The 23,049-nt window shown below is 47.8% G+C and overlaps 1 long non-coding RNA gene across 16 annotated transcripts in view; it reads left to right on the top strand.

Moving 5' to 3' along the window:
- LOC106005745 overlaps nt 1-23,049 on the top strand; it is a 52,287-nt gene that overhangs the window by 21,072 nt on the left and 8,166 nt on the right. For 4 of the 16 annotated variants that reach the window (XR_006602110.1, XR_006602108.1, XR_006602104.1 and 1 more), the window contains 3 exons: nt 390-636; nt 4,177-5,978; nt 10,289-10,816. This is a non-coding gene — a long non-coding RNA (uncharacterized LOC106005745). Of the gene's footprint in view, nt 1-389; nt 682-1,538; nt 2,814-4,176; nt 6,498-10,288; nt 10,820-10,869; nt 10,925-23,049 lie in introns of those variants that run through there. The other 12 variants (XR_006602106.1, XR_006602109.1, XR_006602111.1 and 9 more) reach the window with 10 other exon arrangements.

The raw sequence follows: 23,049 nt of genomic DNA, 5'->3' as shown, positions 1-23,049 counted from the left end.
TGAAATTTGGGAGTATTTTATCTGCAAAATCATTTGATCTAATATTACCTGATGTTTACTGAGAATAAGAAAAGGTCGCTATTAGATACATACACAATTTTGTCACCGATAGGATGTGTTATGGCAAACTCCACCATCATGATAATGAATTGTCTCCTGACATTAGGACCAATTGGCTTCCACACCAGTTGCATCATTAGAAGCCAGGAGCGATGCCCTTTTTGCTCCCGTCATTCTTGAGGTAATTTGTTTACCCCAGCCATCAGAACGCAGTCAATAAACAGCAGGGATTGACAAAGTGGCACGGTGCAGGCAACACGGAAAATTGGAAAAGTGAATTGTAGGTGGTGAGTGACTAGCAATAAATAATCAGCTTATTCCTGTTGCAGAAATGCCTATGACCAGGAGAAAATGTGACCAGTGAAAAATCTGAAATGGGCAAAAGTGGGCCACTTAATTCTGCATGAATACACTTGAGAGTGAATGTGTTCTGATTCTCCAAGCAAGATGGCTCTTCACAATACTTGGCTTTGTTAAAACCATGTCTGCTGATACTTGGACTCTCTCCAGTTACCTGGCATCTGAAATTATACCATTAGTGATTCACTCCTTTGAACCAAACACAGACCTCTTCAGGTAACCTTTTTTGAAGAACAAGCACCCTTGAAAAGGTTTAGCACAGTGAGTCCAAGATCCCTTCGTGTGACTTGATCTATGGAGTGACTGCCCCTGCAGGGAGAGCTCTGGAATGGTATCAAGGCTCCAGGCATCCTGGGGAGGGGCTGTAAGGTGGTGGTGGGGGCTGGGAAAGGGTGAGGCTTGAGAGAGGGGTAAAGGTACAGAAGGATGGTGCCAAAGGCCAGGTTGAACGGTTTCAGTTTAAACAAAGAAATGGATTTTAACTCTTTAGTTCAGGTCTAATACAGACCGCGTCAAACACTGAATTTATCATAACCCTCTGGACTTGGGAAGGCACCATATCTTTTAGAATTAATTCAGTATAATATAACACTCAAGGGAACCTCAAATAAATACAATTAACTTTTGTTTTTCGGTGAATGGGCCATCAGCTTGTTGGTGCCTGACAGGCAACTGGGGATGCAAATCAGCACTCCCTGGGCGGTCACACCCATTTTCTTACCAGTTACAGACCAACGAGATGGGAAGGTGAGTTTCTAGAAAGAATAGAAAAAATGCTCATCAGTGCACCAAATTGTTGTGATTAGGGACTACCTGTAATCCATCTTGCAGGATCGCATTTCTCACTGTTATTGTGGATGACTGAGTAGTGGCCGGTTTGAGGGAATCTTTTTGATGGTTTCATTTCTGATGTTCAGCTCCCTCCTTGTTTAGCAAGCGGCACATCTGATCAATATCCTCCCACCCCACGCACGACTGATTGATTTAGTAGATACAGTGGGAAAAAAAAAATCAAAGTAGTTCAACAAAAATGTATTTTTTTTTATGGAAGTTATTAGTCCGTCGCTAACTAAATTGATAGGTTACTTTTATCTTGATTTTTTTATTTTTGTTTTCAGAAGTAACAAGTTTAGCTGACTAAAAAGACCAGGTGTCTAATCGACTTGTGGTTGTGCTGACAGATATTTGATATGACATCAATTGACTAAACTGACGGGAATTTGAATGAGTTCAGTCAAAATGTTTGAATCCATCAACGGGGAGTGTCAACCGATTTTTGCTCTGGAGAAAGCACTCGAGCACCTGCATTTTACAACGAGGAAGTGCAAGACGTTTGGCCTCAAGAAATAAAAAGTGATCCAAGGGAAGACTTCTTTGAAAGAACCTGAGTGATGGTTTATGTCTTCTGATCACTTGCAAGAACCCGCGTTTGTTCGGGAAAGACCTACTTATGTGCCCATGACAGTTTCATGGTCTCCAGGGAAGGTGCAGGTAGCAGGGGTGATTCTGGGTAGATATGTTTTTCCTATTACACCAGAGACCTTATGCTAACTCTGTTCCTGGTGTTTCCAGAGCCAGACCATGGAGAAGCAGAGCAGTAGGTAAAAATGGTTTTCAGTTTTCCATAATCCGTGTTCCTGCCGCCCTGCCCTGCCTCAAGCTCCTTCTTCCACTGTCACCCTCCCTGCATCAGAGGGTTCAACTCTCCTACTGTCCCTCTCTGGGGCCAAGAGTCTCCAGTGCCCGCAAGGAATAAGTGACAAATCCCACCACTCATGAAGCCTCCCCTAGACAGATGACATTCGTCAGGGACCAACATTTAGTCAGACTCTTGCTTTGTACTAGGCACTGTGCTGAGCACTTTACACATGTTCCTAAACCATGGACCATCTTATCCTCTATGGCCTTTTGACAGTTCTTGAAATAACTGTCTTGGCTGAAGTTGAGAGCTGACATTCTGGCAAATTCCTGGATGTGTCTGGCTTGCTGTGGGCAGTGATCCAGGCTCCCCTATCCCCGAGAGATAGGGGTCCCCGAGAGATAGGGGCCGTTGGGCATCACCCACAGCGAATCAGCCACGCACACCCCCAGTCGGCCAAAGTTATCGCTGCAGCCAACGCAAAGGCTCTGACTCTTCGATCTTCCATCCAGTCTTGCCCAAACAGAAACTTCTCTAAGACAAAAGGAAAGCTCCTGAACTTGTGACATGCCATTCTAGTTCAGCAGAAGAGACCTAAAAATTGAGGATCAGCAAGGCGTTTTCTCACCTTACTACAGATTTGGGTCCTTTAAGTCAATGCTTATCTGATAAGCTCAGTTGAGGAAAGACATGCAGGCTTTTTTTTTTTTTTTTTTTTTTTAAGATTTATGTATTTATTTGAGAGAGAGAGTGAGAGAGAGTGCATGAGTAGGGATGGAGGGAGAGGCAAGCAGGCTCCCTACAGACCACCCCAGGCAGGGCTTGATCTTCTGACTCTGAGATCATGACCTAGAAACCAAGGGTCAGAAGCTAAACTGACTGAGCCCCCCAGGCGCCCTGTCATGCAGACTCTTGATGACTTCATTTAGCAAACATTTGCTCAGTGGTGCAGATGTCAGACTGGGCAGGGGGAGTCCTGGATCACTAAGGGACACAGCCCTGTGGACTACACACATCAGAACAAAACTCCATTGTAATTAAGATGATGAAAATAGGACATCTTTTAGAAACCTGAATGGCAAACTGATTCAGCCTTGTCCCTTTCTTACTGTGTGGCCACAGAGCAGTTTCATTATAAAACACATACACGGTCCTTCCTGGATGTTCAGGGTCAGGGTCAGTTGCCTACAGAGGGGTGGGGAGAAGGAGATGGTTGAGAGCTCCAGTTCTGGTCAGGCTCTCCTACTTGTCTTTTATTTTATTTATTTATTTTAAATATTTTTATTTATTTATTTGTCAGAGAGAGAGAGCGAGAGAAAGCAAGCGCAAGCAGGGGCAGTGGCAGGCAGAGGAGAAGCAGGCTCCCCATGGAGCAAGGAGACCAACATGGGGCTTGATCCCCAGACCCTGGAACCATGACCTGAGCTGAAGGCAGACACTCAACTGGCGGAGCCACCCAAGCATCCCTCCCACCTGTCTGTTATATGTGAGATGACACTGGTGCTTCTCTATAAATGTACCTGTATCACTCTGAATTGTTTCTTTATAGTACCTCCATGTGGCAGGTTGGGCTAAAGCTCCGAGAGGCTGAGTGACTTGCCCAAAGCCACAGAGCCAGTTAGCATGAGTCAACACGATGGTGCAGGTTGGGGCACGCATTCTCTTTTGCCTTTTATACCAGGCCATGTGGTCCTGTGCTGATCACCCAGGGGGTGGCTGCTGGCTTTGGTGGAATGAAGGACAGCATAGGGAAAAGGTAAAGAATGAGGCTCTGGAGCCAGATTCAGGAGTGTGAGGCTTAGTTTTCCTCTACATCCTGGCACCATGACTTTAAGCTAATTACAGGGCCCGAGTTCTCCTGCCTGTAAGATTAGGACGGTGCTACCATCTACCCAGAGTTGGCTTTATGGGCATGTGACCTGTGCAACTGTATATAGTCTTGTGCTTAAAAGGGTCCCAGACTTGGGGTGTGATGCTATAGAATCATCATCTTGAAATTCTTAATAATTCAAATATGTTCAGCTGTTCAAAAATCTTCTATTTGTGTTTTGTAAGTGAAGTTTGATAGGATGGTGGACCACGAACACGGGAGGCTTAGATCCTTGACTTACAGTCAGTCCTGCCTCCTGCTGCTTCTCCTGTTCTCAACTGCTTTTTGGTGCCTAGGGCCTCTCCCCCCTGGGCCCTCACGTGGGGACTCCTTTACCCTCTGTGCTCAGGTGTGCACAGGTGTGGGGAGGGGCGGGGTTACGTGACATCCTAGTCCTTTCCTGGTACTGAGCGAAACCTGGCCCAGAGGTTGCAGTCCCTCGGGGGGGGGGGGGTGTCATCCATTCACAGTGAGCTGGGGTGGAGGGCTTGCGGGAAGAGGGGACACCCAGTTCAACTCCCCCAGGCAGGCTGGCTGGGGCATTGGTGAGGCAGTCTGATGGCTAATGGGAGGGAACCTTGTGCATACACTGAGTCTCTGGAGGGAGAGGGCCACAGTCATGCTTCAAGGGGGGTGGGTGGGGGGGCTCCCTACTCCCATCAAGAATGATCTGCCCTCTTCCTAACTCCTGACAAGGGCCTTTAAATCTGGCCAGGTGTTGAGAGGTAACTACTTTTGCAATCGTCAGAGCAGGCTGGGGCCAGGGCTGTGGCAGGCATCTCGCTGAACCCAACTGGAAGGAAGCAGGGGGATCGTCATGTGGTCACATCCGCTGTGATTCAGCTCATTTCCAGCATGATAATGAATTCAAGAACGAGCTTCTGAAATGAACTCTCCATCAGGAGGGAGGCGGTAATTGTGCGGGTTATTAGCGATTACTCCTGGATGGGGGTTAGGGGGTGTGAGCAATAGAATTAAATGAATTTCCTTTGAAAGTTCTGCTGTGCAAAGTAAGAGATATAAATGCTACATTATGTGTTTAAAATACCTCCTGGGTTTGGTTTATAGACTTGTTTATATTTATATATTTATTTGAATGTTTATGGCTTTCTCTCTGTCATTTCATGTTGGTATCTCCATACTCATTATGGTTTTATGGCCGCTTTTTGGAAATCAGTGGCTGCACACACCAGCACATGATTTGATGAGAGAAGGAGATCCAGAAAGGAAAACAAGTTTAATATTGTAGTTGGGGCGGGGGAAGAGCCTTCCCCTAGGGTCAGAAAGTTGAAAATGAAGCTTGAGGTCTGCACACTTTAGTTAGAATCTTGGGGAGTCTTTGCTTAGAAGGCAGCCGAGAGATGGTCAAGTTCTGCACTCCCCTTGGAAAGATGAGAAGTCAGAAGCCTTGAGAAGCTGGGACACTGATCGCAGGTAAGGACGGGGACCCAGGTATCCTGATGTCCCCTGCTGCTCCAGACCCACCTTCTTCCCCTCCTATACACAGGGACACTTCTCTACTGGGCATAGCACATGCTGGGCCTTGAGCCCATGATACTTTTAAGGGCCCACAATATTGCTTTAATTCCTTTTAAAATCAAAAGGAAAAAAACCCACATATAATCCAGGCTGCATTATATTCATCTCAATACCAATGCAGTCATAAAATATGATTTTTAATATTTTTTTATGGAGAAAGGGACCTATGAAAGCCAAGTGCCTAGGGTCCCCACAAGTCATAACACGCCCCTGCCAATACCAACCACCCAAGAGAGCTGTGGGAGAAATATGGGGGGTGGGGGCCATCCATCGACTCCCCCCACCCCACCTGAAGCAAAGAGGTTCTGCTCCCTCCCCATCCCCACTCCTCTTAAGCCCCCACATCTCAGATGTCTTTTTGTCTATCTCTCCACAGGGAGACCATTTCAAACAGGAAAGAGGAAGCTCTGAGTAACACCTTCTGATGGGTGGAGAGTGACAGAGATGACCGACACCAGGGAAGTACACACTGAACAGCGAGTCCCCGCAGACTCCCATTTTGATCAGAAGGTGCGTGAGGATGTTCTGAGTCTCCGGGTTTCCACGGTACTTGTGAGCCGCAAAGGCAGGGGGAAGGTGTGGGTGACCCACTTAGGAAAAAAGGTTCCACCAGGTAAAAGGTCAGATGTGCTGGGTGTCTCCTCAGGGGCTGCACCTCCTCAGACACGACCAGCCCGGGAGGCTCCCCAGTCTTAGTAAAAGAGACTCACTCACTGCTATGGACTGAACGCTTGCATCCCCCGAACCCAAATGTCGACACCTACCCCCCAGTGTGATGGTATTAGGAGTGGGATCTTTGCGGGGTGGTTATGTCATGAGAGAGCAGACCTCCCAAAGGGGATGAGTGCCCTTGACAGAGACCCCAGAGAGAGCTCCACTGCCCATCCCACCATGTGATGACTCAGCCAAAGACAACGGTCTAGGAACCAGGAAGTGGGTCTTCCCCAGACACCGGATCTGGGACACCTTGATCTTGGACTTCCCAGCCTCCAGAACTGTGAGAAATAAATGTCTGCGGTTTATGAGCCACCCAGTCAACAACAATGGTTTTTGTTACAGCGGCCGGAATGGACCAAGACACCCAGCCAGATGCTCAGGGTGGTCTTTCTCTCATATCCCACACCCCAATGCACCAACAATTCCCATTAGCTCCACCTCTACATTACATCTGGAATTGGCCTTTCTCCTTGCCTTCATCCATCATGGCAGAACCCAAGGGAGCAGCAAATGTCTCCTTGTATATGTGTCCCGGCTTCCTCCTGTGCCTGCATCGGTACAGCCTAAGGAGTCTTTTGTGTAGCACGAGTCCCTTCTCTCCTGAAGACCTCTCCATAGACTGCCCAGCTCATGTAGACACAAGCCAAAGTCCTTCTGCTTCCACTTGGCCTCCACAACCTGACTTCTGGCTCCTTCCCTGACACCATCTCTTCCCCTACCTAGAGCATGCTAAACCCACTCCTGCTCCAGGACCTTTGCACATGCCACTCACGCTATGTAGACACCCTCTCCTGCTTAGTCACAGCTCCTCAGGCATTCTCCAGACACCTCTCAATTGTAGCACACACACTACCCTCTACCCCACTGACTTTCCACCTCTTTTACCTGTGACCTTCCTTGGCATGTTACCACCACCTGACAGTCTAAAAAACCCCCATTTGGGTGCCTGGGTGGCTCAGTCAGTTAAGTGTCTGCCTTGGTTTAGATCATGATTTCAGGGTCCTAGGATTGAGTCCTGCAATGGGCTCCCTGCTCAGTGGGGAGTCTGCTTCTTCCTCTTCTCTGCCCCTCCCTCCTGCTCATGCGTGCTCTCTCTCTTTCAAATAAATAAAAACTTAAAAAAAAAAACCCACAAAAACCCACCCTCATTAATTTCCTAACCTTCCCTCCCACTTGGATGTGAAGCCCCTTGAGGGTAGGAACCCTATTTTACTGTCAAGTCTCTAGGCTTATAACCGATCTCATGTTCAAACAGTATTTGCTGAATAAATGAAAGTCTGGGGCTGTAAAGTAGTTTGTTCTTTAAAACTGTCTGAACATCTGTCTGTATGGGCAGGTTTCCTATTTTTATCCCAGATTTGGATCCTCAGATCTTGGTGATTTCTCTTTCCGCCCCTGCTGAGGTCCACCCCTCATTGCATTCCAGAAACAGCCAGGTGGCTGTTCTCCTGGCTCTTCCTCCTGTTGCTCACAGAGGGTCCTCCTGAGATGTGCTTGGGACTGTCCCTGCTGAGGGTCCTTGGGAGGCTCCCTGCAGCCTCAGATCAGCATCCAGCCCCGCTTCTCACCCTGTCTGCCTTACCCTCTTGGTGGGACTGTCTTGTGCTTTTTTTTTTAGTTCCTGAAACAGGCCCCAATTCCTCAGGCCGTAACTTTTGTATACCATACTTTATCATGACAGTGGGATGGCTCAAAACAGTTCTCAAACTGGAAGACAGGGAAGGGAGAGGGAGAAGAAGAAACTACTCCCTTCTCCCTAGAAGAAGGAACCCTCCCTAGTAAGTTTTGGATGGAACTATAGGCAGAGGAAGAACGTAGGAGCCAAGCAAATGGAGGGGTGCTGGGGAAACCCCACTGGTGCCTTCCACCCACGAACCCAGCCAGCATTTGCAGGACACATATCGTGAGCACTACAGATGTCAGGATGGGTGCTGCAGGAGAGAGGTGCGATGCTCAGTTGGAGGTGGGGACAGAGGATAGGCGGGTAGTTCTGTCCCAGAGTGGAGTATCCCCATGAAGAGGGAGAGGGAGCCCAGAGCAGGAGCTTCCCTCACTGGGGGAGCCAGTCTTCAATGAGGAGGCAGAGACACATGTGAACGTCAGAGGAGAACGTGGGCCTTGCTGTGGAGGTGGGCAGTGTGGTTAGTTCCAGGAGCCATGGAAGCACACAGACAAGGCCAGATGCCACTTGGGAGGAGCCTGTGGTTCAACAGGATCCCTGTGGGCAGCTGCTGAAGGAGTCTCGGTCCCCAAAGAGTGAGACCAGGTATGGAGCTTAGAGATACCTCTCCTGGCAATGAGGGTTTGGATGCAGGGAGAGCAGGTAGGAGGCCATTGCAGGCACCTGCTGGAGAAGTGACGAACAGGGAGAAGCCATGCAGGCACCTGTCTTGGAGACCCGTTCGAGGTTTCGATGGGGTTGGCTGTCAGCTCACGGGCCATTCCTGGGCAACTAGGACACTGGAGAATGGCACGAGAGCAGGAGGCTTCTGGAGGAGGTGGGGGGGGGGCCTGATGGTAGAGGAGGTGGGGGCTGAGTGGTGGGAGGACAGAGCGGTTGAGATGGGCAGTTTTGTGGACCAGTGTGACTGAGCTGTGGTCCCCAGCTACTCAAGTACCCACGCAGGTGCTGGTATACAGGTCCTTGGTAGAGGTGATCACAGTCCACCATGGATCGGTTGATCTATGATCCTAGATGATCCTAGATGATCAATCACTTGAAAGGCCTACCTACAAGCAGACCTGAAGCTTTCCTAAGAAAAGAAGTCATTCTACCTGCGGACAGCAGCTTCCCCCTGTGCCTGAGAGTTCCAGCTCGCTACGGAGTCGGAACTGCCAAGCCAATCCCCATAATCACATAAGCCAATTTCTTGCAATAAATCTCTTTATATATTATATATTATCTCCTACTGGTTCCACTTTTCCGGTTGACCCCCTACGATACAACAGCTGTGATGGAACCAAGCCCAGCCCCTTGTCTGTCCCACTTTGGGTGAGGGTGCTTCTCCCCCTGCCTCCTTTTTTAGGAGCCTTGTGGAGTTGCAAGAGCAAAGCAGAATCTGTTTAGGGAAGGGCATTTCATGACCACCCATTCCCTGTGCGCACACAGATACAAGCACCCATAATTATAGGACTGGATTCTTGCTTCCCGGGGACACCCACACCCACCCAGCCCCATGTGCCTCACTTTACAAGACACCCCCTCTCTCTTGCCCAACCCCCGGGGAACTCCCTTTGGGCTCAACTCATCATAGGAGAATCCCCACGGCCGTGTCTTTCTTTCCCTTTTCGTTCTGTCTCCCTGTTCCCCAGTAAGGGTCTGAAATACACGCACAGTGTTTTCAATGAAGACCCCGCTCTATCTGCACATGCCTCCATTAACCAAAGTCAACCTCAGGAGTCCTGGGGGTGAGATCAATTCTGCTCCAGATAGCCGTGCCAACTTCCACGGCTTCCGATAGTATTTCAAACCTATCAAGAGCACTTGGCAAGCCAAACATTTCCACATGGTTGACACACATTAATTAATTTAGCCTCATGCCACCATAGCGAGACCGGCGAGGGCGACTGGAGAGCACAGATAGAGTTTACGGGAGGGGGACAGGTTCCCCGTGAACAGGGGAGGGGGGACCTTCCAGAGCAGATGCTTTCCTCCCATCCGCAATGGGTGGTTGTCTTTTTCTTGGATGGAAACTGCACCACTCAGCGGGAGAGCCTCCATGAAGCACGAGCCCTGAGATCCGGTTTCCGCAGCGTCTTCATGATCGTCCGGGGGCAAAAGCTCCTTAATGAGTATGCTCGGGGCAGCCCACTTGGTCTGGTATCGGCTCCCAAGGACAAAGTCAGGCAAACTGAACAAGATGCTGCCTGCGAGGCTGAGGAGTGTGTAGCATTGGGGCGGGGGAGGAGGGGAAGGCCAGAGGGAGAGAGGAGCCCAGAGCTGGCACTAACCGCACATTGGCTCTGTGCCAGGAAACCCCGTGCGGGTCCTCCTCAGCCTCACCCTCACGGCAGCCCGGCTAGGTAACCAGCGCTACTTTCTTACAAAAGGTGAAACTGAGGCTCTGCCTGGCTGTAAAGTCTTTGCTGTTTCCTGTATATAGGACCTCTCTCACGCGGAAGGGAGAATTCAACTACCAAGCTTGAAGGAGGCAGTGACACTCAGTGGGGACAGTACCTGGTTCTGGCCCCCACCCGCTAACCTCAGGTAATTCGTTCGATGTCTGTGTGTCTCAGTGTAGGTAATGGGTAAATGGACAGACAGTAGTTTTGTGCAGGGGCAAAAGTGTGGCATTTGAGATCAGACTGCCTTGTATTCTAGAATCTACTATCTCCCAGCTTTTTTTTTTTTTTTTTAATAAAAAAATCTGTAATACCTATCTTAGAGGGTTACTGATGAAATGAGGTATTGTATCCAAAGTGATTAGTGTAGGACTAGGCACATTGTTCAATGCAAAATAAATGTTAACTATTATTAATTATACATGATGACTCTTTGGAGATCGTTTTTTTTCCAGCTCATTTTAAATGAGCTCTGCTTTTTGCATAACATCATGCTTGGTACTGTAATAGGTGTGCAAACACACTGAAAGTTTGTAAAGCATACTATTATTTTCATATGCAAGGAAATATTTTATTTTATTTTTAAATTATTTTTTAAAAAAAGATTTGATTTATTTGACAGGAAGAGAGTGAGAATTCAAGCAGGGGGAGCAGCAGAGGGCAAGGTGGAAGCAGACTCCCCGCTGAGCAAGAAGCCCAATGTGGGGCTCGATCCCAGGACCCTGGGATCCTGACCTGAGCTGAAGGTAGATGTTTTTAACTCACTGAGCCACCCAGGTGCCACATGCAAGGAAATAGTTTAAAAAGCTGGTTGCACAAGTAGATAACACTGTTGAGGAGACAGGTGAGTCAATGAGGTGGTCAGATTTTAAGGATAAATACAGAAAGGTTTCACAGAAGATTAGAAGTGTAGGCAGGGTTTGGAAAGAGGAAAGGGCTATGCTTTGGAGAAAGAAGTGTTCATTTCTGGAGAGTAGATAAAGTCACACAGAAGAGGGAGGAAGCTGTGGGTTTGTGTGCATGCGTGTGCGTTTGTGTGTGTGTGTGTGTGTGTGTGTGTGTGTGTGTCTGCACCTGGGTATGTGTTTGTGTGCCTGTATGGTTACGTGCACATCTAGGTGTATGTGTCTCTGTGTGTGCATATGTGTGTCTATGTGTGCATCTGGAGATGTGTGTCTATTTGTTGTGTGTGTGTATGTGTGCATGTGTGTACCTGTGTCGCTATACCTGTGTGTGTGTGTGACGCAGGGGGGATGTTGGGTGGTTGCCTGGATGGAGTCTGTTCTGGGGAGACATGACCATTGCCCAGGATGGAATCAGGGTAACAGTGTGCCATAAGGTCCGTGTGTGGGCGCCTCATTTTTGTAGCAAGACTTAGGCTGTCAGGTTCTTGGCTTGTTGCCTAGAGTTCCAGAACTGAGCACTAGATGACATCTGGCTCAGCCTCCAGTCTATCAGGCTAGTTTTTATAAGGAAGGGACTAGTAAGGTGCCAAGGGTTGTATGGGCCTGTGTCACTGAGCCCACCATTTTGGGTGCTCCCCTCTGTCCCGCCACCTTCTGTCAGCAGAGGTAGCAATTGGTCCAGGAGAGAAAGGAAAGGAGGGTGTCAGGGGACAAGAAAGGGACCTGCAGAACCTTGCAATCCTCACAACAAAACAAGGACCAAAGAAAGCTTGTTGAGCAAGCTGTGAGGTTAGTAGAGAAAACTGCAGCGCCCTTTTCTGAACGGATGAGGACTGTGCACTCTGCTTTTCCCCCATCCTGTGCCACAGTCACCTTGAACCTTGTATCTGATGTCCAGTATTCTCTGACATGTCTTATACTTAAAACTCCCATTGCTATAGTTAGTACCATTCCTAACTTGGCACCCTTGTGTCACCCAGCCTGGTACCCTGTTCTTGAGTCGTCTATACTGTGGGGCTTCTCAAACGTCCCCTCTACCAGCAAATAACCCATCTGCATGCAATAACCCTTCCTTCGACCCCTTCAGGCCCTGAATCTGTTCCAACCCTGCACCCATGCGGCTTATTCTGGTATTCAAGGTCCTCATTTAAATCACATTTTAAGAAAGAAACATCACTAAGTACTTCATTTGTTGAGAAACTACCCCCACCCCCCGCCCCTGACCAATGCCTCTCCACTGGTCATAGTCCCAAAACATTTACTGAAGGAGCGTAGGAGTAAGATGTCCTGAAGGCTGTGGTCTTAACACTGTGTGTGCATAGCTAGCCTCTTGTTTTCACTTAAGTCCACTGCTGAAAAATCAATAAAAATAGCAAAGTTTTCCAAAAATCCTTTTGTTTGTCCTTAGCATAAGATTGAGGAAATGCCTAGTCACCACATCTAAGAAGAGCATTTTCAGCATTTCAGTGTTATTAACGCGATCATTCCTGGGGACGGCTGGGGGGTGATGTTGGACATAATAGGAACGTTAAGCCCGGCTCACCCCCAGCCAACTTCTGTTGCCACCACTGGCTTGGTACCCACTGGTGTCTTCTGTTCTATATTTGCACAATTTGGTACAGGCGTCACTAGCCACGTGCGGACCCTGGGCACTTGAGGTATGGCTAGTTCAAATGGGGACATGCCGTGAATGTAAAACACACACCGAATTTCAAAGACTTTGTACAAGAAAAAGGATGTAAAAGATATCATTAATTATTTTTAATGTTGATTACATGTCAAAATGACACTAGTTTGAATATTAGGCTAAATTAAAGAAATTATTAAAATTAATTAAACTTGCTATTTTTTTATTTTTTAAATGTAATATATTTTAAGATGGTTGACTTTTTAAAACTTTTTCTTTTTACTAAAAATTTAAAATTATGTATGTGATACAAATTGGTGGCTTGTTTTACATTTCTTCTGGAAAGCCCTGGTCTAGAACCCTGAATCTTCAGTTGTTCGATAATACAGGTTCCAAGTCCCTTGCAGAGATTGGAGAACAGAGCTGGGGAGTGTCTGATTCATTAACAACAGTCACTCAAAGGAATGGCGTCACTTTACTGTCCACCTCCTCTGTGCCCAGCCCTTATAAGGAATGATGTTTTAGTAACATTAAAGGCCACAGGGCTTGATAGTCTCAAACCCAGATCCGGGGAGCTAGGGATGTGAGCCCAGCTCTGTGGGGCTGGGTGTCTATGGGGCTTCCCTGTCCCTCTCCAGGCCCTTTGCCTCACCCTGTCAGAGGGAGCCAGACCAAAGAGGCCAGGGGTCAAATGCTGCCCCCTTCTGCTCTTAAATGCCTGTTTCTCTTGGCTGCACCAGGCCTTCAGAGCCGCCAGGAACACGATACGGTGTGTTTTGGCTGTGAAGCAGAGCCCTGGGGACTAGGCTCCCGCCTTCCAGTCTCGGGGCTCAGGCAGCCTGCTTGGCGACTTTGGGGAGCCAGCCTTCTCCATCTGCTTCCCAAGATGTAGATGGGGACCAGGAATAGGGCAGCTGGGTTCGTGGGAGACCTATGTTTATGGTGCTCAGCCTCCCACTGGAAAGGAAATGGGTTCTGTCTGATATCCTGATGTACGGTACTGGCCACAAGGACAACAGAGCATTTAGATGGGCAGACGGCTGGCTGAATTTTTATTTACCATACAGGCTTTTGTAGACTCAAGGATGGGGATGGGAAGGAAGGATTGAAAGGTCTTGTGCAATCCTCTCACTTTCCACGTCAGACACATGGAACCAGGAAGATTAAATGTCTGTCCAGAGTCCCCAGCAAGAAGGTGGGAACTGCCACACTGGCTAGTTCCTTCTGGTCAGCAGCCTTCTCGCTGGGATGTAAGAGGGGCACTGGTGTCGACTGTTCCTGGCCCCAGTGATCAGCATATACTTGCGACAGCACCTGCTAGGGACGTAGACAGACTGGGACTCTCTGGAACTGTGGCAGCTGGCTGGTGTCAGCTGCTGCACAGATTTCAATCCCAGGGCTTCTTGTGGCCCCCAAAACTGTGTACCTTCCAGGACTCCCAGTGGAATCTAGTGTCTCTACTGGTGGCAGGAGGGCTAGCCTGGGCCACAGCCGAGAAATTGAGGAAATGTCTTTGACCCTTCCAGCTGCCTTCTTATGGGGGCCTGTTTTGGTGGAGGCAAGCAATCAGGTAAATATCCTTCAGCCTTGCCACTCAGAGTCTGCTCCGTGGACTGCTGCAGTGCCCGCAGGCTTGTTAGAGATGTGGAACCTCAGGCTCCTTCACAGACCAACTAAGAACGGTTGGGGAAGGCGGTGGGTAGTGAGAGAGCTCAGGCTCTAGAGCCTGACTGTTGAGATTCAAATACTGGCTCAGTCACTTAGGTCAGTTATGCAGTCTTAGTTGGCTGTGAGACTTTGGGCAGTTTACCTTAGTTTTCTCATCTGCAAAATGGGGATAATGGTGTCACTACACCATAGGGTTGTTGTTAGAGTGGAATCACTCAACTCATGCCAAGTTCTGGGAACAGTGTCTTGGCATACTCTAAGCACTCAATCACAGTCAGCTTTTATTCTCATCCTCTTCCATGTACGACACTGGCCCTGGCAGCTAGGAAAGAGATGCCGGGACTGGGTGACATTCCTATTTCAGGGACCACTGCGTGGATGACAGGTGGGCCAAGACATTCTGTGTGCCCTTTCCAGTCCAGGGGTCCAGACTAGGGTGCCAAGACATGTGGGGAAGGAGGGCCCCACTTGGCTTCCTGCAAGGCGAACTCTGCACATACATGTGAGCTCCTGCAATTGCCATGTCCTGTGGAGGTTTCCAGAAAACAAAACCAATGAACCTCCAGGGAGCCCTCACCCTGCTCTGTTTGAAAATAAACATGCAATAGTTTTATGATGTGAATTACAGTCCAATAGGAAATGAACTTAGAGTGTCCAACTTCTTTAGGATAGACTGTTTCAGAGCTGGGGGGAGCCCCGGCCTATGAGTTCATGCAAAAAACCACGTTGTCAGCAGCTCTGATCTGGGGCAGACGGACTGAAGGTCTCTGCCTTGTTTATCCACGGAAGTGGCATGCTTTGGTGGAAAGAACTAAACTGGGATTCAGGAGCTCTGAGTTAACTTTCAGTGTGCTGGGCCTTGGGTGAGTGAGTCAGTCTCTCTCCTACTGCCCTCGGGCCCCCAGCTCCGAAACAAGGGCTGGAGAGTAATTACCCTCTGGAGACGGCAGGGGTCTGCTGTGCTCTGGAGCAATGATCGCAGCAGGGGAAGGGGACCACAGTCGGAAGCTCGGCACCTTGATGGGGAGAGGAATCGCAGTGGCCACCTCCCTTTCTGGGGACTGTCAAACCCGGAGAAAGCCTGGTGCTGCCCGGGTCTGAAGGAGGCTTCTGCCCACACCCAGAAATCTGCCAGCTCTTCCAAATTCCCAGCGCAAATTCTGCGCTTTCCTCAATAGGGCCTCCTGCCTCCCAGCCCTGCCCCAGCCTTGCCGCTTCCCCCTTCTTCGGCAAGTTAACCGAATTCTCTCTTCGTGGACAGTTCAATGGAAAGTTCGTCTGAAACGACAGTATATCATATTTCATGAATTTAATAGGGTTTTCATGATTTTACAAAGTGCCTCCACCAGACACTCGCAGCTGGAGGCGGCTCAGCAGGAGGCTGAAGTCCTGCATCTGGGTTTTTCAACTCTTGCCAAAATCCATTGAATTTGATCCGGAATGACTATGAATCTTTGGAATGTACAGTCCCTTTTCTCTTGCCTTATCCAAATAAAAAAAGGGGAGGGGGGAGAGGAGGGTGGTGCGGGGAAATGTCCTATGAGAATTCCATATGGAAACACTAAGCGTGCATTATAAAGGATTTCCTATAAACAAAATGGCAGTCAGAGATGTTGGACCCTCACCATGTTGAAAACAAAGGGCCCTTGTGTGTGTGTGTGTGTGTGTGCGTGTGCGCGCGCACTTTAAAAGCATGTACATGTATTCATTCGGGGTACCTGGCAGCCCCCTTCTTCTCTCTAGCTAACACTCCCTTTCCCTCTTCCCCACCCCCAAAACTAGCCCCAAACTCCTAACAAGAACAAACTTTAATCGTTCTGCGCAGTAAATCCCCTACAAATAAATATCCAGGGCAACTTCAAACGCGCTAAATTGGAAGCACATGGGAAGAACGGCACGGTCCTGGCCGAGGCCGCAGAGCTGTAATTTACTATTATGATCGGCCATAAATGTGGGCCATAATGAGCAGAGTTTGGGTTTCCCTTCTGTGTATCAGAAAACTGCAGGCTTAAGTTTCTTCACATTCCTTTTTCTCTTTCCCTTTGCTTTTTTCGGTCATCAAACTTCACGTTTAACACCCTCCAACCCTCGCCTGAATGGAAAAGGGCAACCACAATCTGAATAGACTTTCTTCTTCCTTTAACCTCTCCCTGCCGCTCCCCTGCTGCAAACCGTGCATGACTATCCTGTCTTTCCCTCTGCTGTAAAAGAATTATGGTTTTGGGTTTATAGGGTTTAAAAAAAAAATGTGTTCTGTCACCAGAATGGGAGAAATGAGGCTAAACCACCTCTGGGTCCTCTAATGGTTTTATCACAGAATTACAGCAGGAATGGGCTGGCAGGAACCTGGCGAGGTCATGAATTCCATCCCCCTGCCTCCACACTGCTTTATCTACAGCACCGAGGTCCATAGGTATCTGCCTTCTCCCCAGAGATCACCCAGAGAGGAGTTCTTGCAACACCCTCTAGCAAGGATCTCAATCTCACGATGCAGGAAGTCTCTCCAAGTCCAACAGAAGTCACATGCCTTAAGGCCATTTCTCCTTATTCCATCCTGGGGGATGGCAGACTTGTCGATGTCATCCTTTAGGATGACTTTATTGGGGAGAATGCCTCCAGCCAAGTGGGTGGGAGAAACTCTAGTTTCAAAGGGAAGGAACCCGAAACCAAGATCCCTGTGCTCAGAATTACTGAATGCCAGACTCAAAGGCCATCCAGTCCAACTGCCTCTGTGAGTCTGGGATCTGTGAACAGTACCCCTGCCTGGCTGACTTCCAGTCTGGACCCAGATCCTTCCGGGACCCGAGAGTCCACCATCTCCCCCGTCTGTTCCCTCTACTTTCAGAAAGCCCTCAATATCGGAAAGTTGCCTCTCCTACTGAGCCCAGATCCACACTCCATTCCTCCCTTTTGCTGGTCCTCATTCTGTTCTCGGGCCCTACATGGAAGAATGTAAATCCCTCTGAATGACAGTCATATCATGATCATATTTACGTGCTATCATTATTATGTTCATATCATATCATTATAACCACATACCATTATCATATTCTTCCCTACATTTCCCTTTATATGGATTAAAAAACAACAACCCAGCTTTTTAACTCCCTGCCCACTTCAATATATGGTCTGGACCACTCAGTGTTCTTGGCCTTGCTCGTTCTACCTACAAAATGGGGATAATACTGCCATTCACTCCTACTGTCTAGAATGGCTGCAAAGATTGCAAAGCAGCGTGGTTCGATCCCCTCTGCATTTTGTCCTCAGCACCAGCACAGTCCTAGCATCGGCTGGTGATGGTGGGGAGCACCCCTGGGGGCTGAGCTTCACTATCTGCCCCTGCCTTTCCTGGCGCTGTGGGCCCTGGGTCAGCTCCTTCACCTCTCTTCTTTCTTCCTCGGGAAAATCACAGAGCTGGAATAAATGACTTCCAAGACCCCTTTTAGCTCAATAGGCTCATGAAGGCAAGTGTTCACGCCAACTGGTGCCAAAGCCCTGGAAGCTTTTTTTGGAAGATCTTACTGCCCTCTGCTCATCTATCAGCTAGTGGCAACAGCGCACTAGACTGGGGCAAAGGAGGCGTGGCTTGTGCCTGCTGGGAGCCTACCTTCTGGTTCAGGAGCCAAGAAATACACAGAGAACAGAATCTGAGGATGGAGAACCATGTACTCCGAAGGGTATCCTGGAAGAAGGTTCTTTCTCATTCCCAGGGTTGACACACTAGGTATGGGGCAGTATGTGGCAAGCATTACCAGTAACAGCAATGAGTTTGTGAGTGCATAATTAAAAAGATAAAGCAGAATAAAGATTTTTTCCTATAATGTCATTCCCACCATGCACATTCTCCTATAGGTCCTTAAAGTGGTCAATACAGGAGCAACATTATAGCTGGCATTTTAGGTCCCTCCTAATCCCTGCCTGCCCCCCACTCCTACCTTTGGGAGCCCCATTCAGCTTGCAGGTGGCAGTTGCCAAAGGCTGCAAACCACTGACTCACATGACTAGACTGAAGGATGGAGGATGGAACCTGTGAGCTCTAATGGAAGACCGGGGCCTCAAATGGTGCAGTCCCCCGGGGAGTGGGGGAGGGCCTGGTTGGAGCCCCCATTGTGCATCACCTGGGCTATTGCCACGGCCTGCCATTCTGCCTCCACTCTTGTTCCCCTACAGAATATTCTCCACCCAGAAGGCAGAACGAGTGTTTGAAAACACAAATTAGATCACGTTGCTTCTCGGCTCTGGATCTTTCAATCCTTTTCCATCACACTGGGAATACAATATGATCTACCAAGGCCTCCATGGTCTATGAGAATCAGCTTCTAGCTGTTTCTATCATCTAACTTCCCACCTCCTCTCCTTTCATGTTCTACTCTTACTTGCACTAACATTCTCGTGTTCCTTGGACAAGCCAGGCACACTCCTGCCTCAGGGCCTTTCACACTGGTTGGTCCCAGATGCGTGACTCATTCCCTTACACTGAGGTCATTCTCAAGGCCTAGAGCAGCACTCCCTGCCCTTCTCTCCCCCAGCCTATTTCACTTTTTCATAGTACTTATTACCACTTGACAGCGTATTATATACTTATTAGCGTATTTGTTTATTGCTTGCCTGTGTCACAGGAGAAAAGAGAACTATGCCTTGTCTGCCTCCTTATTTCCAACATACTACATAAGTACGTGTTGAATGAATAAGTGAGCGAATGAATGAAGTCTTATTTTTCCCAGTGAGAGATGTCATAGGGAAAGCCTTGAACCAGCATGAAGTGTGAGATAGGGTATAGCCAGTTGCTGTTCAGGAGGAGGCAGTCCAGGGACTCACATTCAAACCAGGGACTGTGCTGATGGGCTATCAGAGCATCTCCTGAAAATGGCTCATGGGGAGGGAGAAGGGACAGGAGAAGTCAGGGGCATCTCAGTGCAGTGGGAGTGGCGTCAGGATTGGAGCAGACACTAGGAATGGGAGGCTGGGGCTCACCAGATGGAGAGCACCCTGACTGTTTCACTTCTGTTCCCTGGGTTCAGAGCTCCAGGAGGACCAAGCTGGGTGTACCTCAAAAGGGGAAAAGGTAATTTGGGTATGCCTGTGAATAAGAAGTTTTCTAGAATCCTGGCTATCAATCCCTTTGTTTCAAGTGTTGATTTTTATCGATAGGAAGTTGTAATCTTTGAATGTTGGAGCTGGAATGGTATTCATTCATTCATTCTTTCTTTCTTTCTTTCTTTCTTTCTTTCTTTCTTTCTTTCTTTCAACTAATATTTGTTGAATACCTGCTACGTGCTGTTTTAGGCATGGAAAACATACCCAGTTAAGAAACCAGACACGATTTCCTTCTTTTTATGGAACTTATATTCTAGAGAATGGAGATAAACATCAAAATACATAAATAAAAGTATGCTGGGAGAGTGAAATTACTACGAGGGAAACAAAACAGGGGAGGGGGTTTCAACTTAAATATGGGCCTCATGGAAAGGTGTTAGCTGAGGGCCATGGGGGACCACAAAAAGGTCATTGTGACTGAAGCCTCGAGAAAGGGGAGAGAAGGAGGAGATGGTGCTAGAGAGCTGGGGTGGGGGCAGTTTGACTCTGGGGGAGGGAGGAGGCCATGGAGCTTGGAACATAAGCTAAATCATGTCATCCATGATTTAGCTTATGTTGGTCACTTAAATGGGCCCTTTCATTCTAGTGATAGGGAAAAGGCCCAGAGAGGTAACATGACTTGCACACAGCCTATTTCTGACAGATCCAAGAAAAGAACCCTTGTTTTCTGGTTTCCAGTCTGCATGTCTTGCTAAGGTCTGCAGCTTTTGAATTCAATATCCCAGCATTTAGCATTTTTCCAGAGCATTTTCATCAGCATCATTTTGTTGTATCAGAAGCCTACCACCAAATTCTCAATGTCGGATTACAGAAGGATAAAACAAGCTGTAGCGATTGTGGGATTTTCTGATAGTCCCGAAGAGCTGAGCTGGAACCCATGACTTCTGATGCCCAGGTCACTGCCTGGAGAGTTGCAGACTCTCCTTTCAAAAATGAAGGCCTTACATTCTCCTCCCTGAGGCTTCTGGGCAGCAGCCTACCTCCCCCATTAATCAACAGGTGAATTTCTGACCACTTCCTATCCACATTTAGCTTCCGAGAAGTCCAGCTTCATTATCTGCGCACCCACACTCCTAGCAGTCACGTGATGGGAGGAGCAGTCGGTGGGGGGTGGTGGATGCAATTTCTGATCCTAAATTGGCATGTGGAGCAGAGGGAAAATTCCACCTGGGTATTCACTGGCTGCCTTCAATCTTAAACTTTGAAAGCTGGAAAGAAAGTGTAGTAATGAGTAAGTGCTCAGGATCCTGAGAGAGCAGCCATATGGGCCGGAGCCGCAACAGACCTTCTCTGAAATTAACCTAGCCCATGGGAGAAGCACTGTTTCTGCCTAAAGTTGTAAAAAGGCAACAGCATTCAAAAAATCATGGACAACATCCTAAAAATGACAGATGTTCACGTCACAATGTCTCTGTGTGGCTCTCACTCTGATTGGGCTTGGGCTGTCCCATACTGGGTGTCACTAACCACATGCAATCAGTCCCAGGGGAGATGTCCTGCAGTGTAAAGTACACCCTGGCATTTCAAAGATTAAATATGAAACCAGCAATGTAAAATAGCTCATTAATAATCTTTTGTAACTGAGTGGCCCTGTTGGTTGACGTCTGACTCGCGATTTCAGCTCAGGTCAAGATCTTAGGGTCGTGAGATGGAGCCTGGAGTCAGGCTCCTAAACAGAGTCTGCTTGAGATTCTCTCTCTCCCTCTCCTTCTGCTCCTCCCCACTCCTGCTCTCTCTCAAATAAATCTCTGGTAGGGATTAGATGTTAAAGTAATATTCTGGATATACTGAGCTAAAACATTAAGATTAATTTTGGCTATTTCTTTTTACAGTTTTGGTGGGACTAGAACATTTAAAAATTACATATATGGCTTGCATTCGGTAGTGGGTGGGAACCATTTGGCTCATGAGATCCAACTGTGTACCCTTCTCCCCAACTCTGTGTCTAGTGAGTTCACATTGGTAGCTTGTGATCAGTCATGGTACGGGTTTTTACACCATGGTAATTGGCAAGTATTTCATATTAAGGCCCCCTTTTTTTTCTTTTCTTTCTTTTTTTTTTTTTTGGAGGGCTGGTTTATCAACATGCCACTCTTCATATTGTATTTCTCAGTTCCATTCTGGATGTTTTGTTTCCTAAGGTTTATCTTTAGGGTGTGCTGGTTGAGTATGGGAGCTTGTGTGCTTTCTCCTGTCTCTTTCCCCTAGTGCCTATATTATTTCATTCATCCACAATCATTGAATAAGTACTAGGTATAAGGTACTGGTTTAGACTACAAAGACTTATGATGACTAAATCACATTCAGGCTCTTGGGGTGCTTAGGATCTAGTGGGAGGGACAGTGGGGATAGAAGTTGAAGCAAGCCATCATGGCAGTGGTGAAGGTGGGACCTAGTGTGTAGGACAGTCTGTAATGTCTGGATGGGGGTGAGAAGCATGAAAGGGTTCAGAAAGGAAGGGCTATTTGCACTGGGTTTCTAAGGATGAATAGGAGTTTGTCAGGAGAGATTCTGGGAAAGATCATTCCAGGTGGGATGGGGTAAGCACAGCATGGGAGACAGGAAAGGGGAGTAATGTTAAATGGGACGGGAAGATGATTTTGGAACACAGGAGGCTTTGTATAACATGCTAAAAAGCCTCACACATATTTTCTCTTCTCCTCCCATTCTCCAGTATCTCTTTCCAGCAATGGAGAATTGGAATGGAAAGCATTTAACTTTTCTAGCCTCATCTCTCAGGGTCCAGAGATTCCATGCAGGAGACAAGGCCCTGGTGGGTGGTGAGGAGATCCGACTGGAAACCCCACCCTCAAGGGCCAGGAGGGAGGTAGACTCAGACACGTCATGTGTGGAGACTGAGGGGTTCTGTTTAGTCATTTGAAATGCTCCTAGGGGGTGGGTAGCTTCAGAGTTTCCAGAGATTTGTGTATTGGAGATGCACAGTGAAGATGAAGTAAAATCTCTGCTCCTTGGTGCCAGTGGCAGGGTGGGAATGGCATGGGGAACAGAAAAGGGTGGTAGAAAGAGCACATTGCTAGCGGCTTGTACGTGACCTGGGAAAATCATCCCCTCTCTGGACCTCTGTTTCCTCATCTCTAAACTGAGCAAGTTGGACTCAATTCTCTGTGTTTTAATATTTATTATATTTATATTTATTGGTTATTTATATTTATATTTATTGGTTACCTTACATTTTCTTTTAATTTTTAAACAATGAATGAATTTATTTTGAACTGATGTGGGCTTTGATCAGTATGACGAATGGTTAGTAGCACATAGTGAAATATAAAAACCTTTCTCATCTTTGTACTTTATACCCCTGTTCTGATATGACTGGCAATACTAAGACTGGAAGTCTGGAATTTCTAATCCTGGAGCAAAGGGATGTGTACACTTTCCTGGCATCTCTGGCTCCATATCATTTCCTTTCTAATTAGTTGGGGGCTGTCTGAGTCTGTTCTGTGATCAGGGATTATACTATTTGGTGCCAGAGGTAGAGACTGGG

This window comes from Mustela putorius, unplaced genomic scaffold (assembly GCF_011764305.1).
Source record: "Mustela putorius furo isolate JIRA1106 unplaced genomic scaffold, ASM1176430v1.1 tig00003858_pilon_pilon_pilon, whole genome shotgun sequence".
Classification (NCBI taxonomy): Eukaryota; Metazoa; Chordata; class Mammalia; order Carnivora; family Mustelidae; genus Mustela; species Mustela putorius.
The sequence above is the reverse complement of the archived record's forward strand: the minus strand, read 5'-3'. Positions and strand labels throughout refer to the sequence as shown.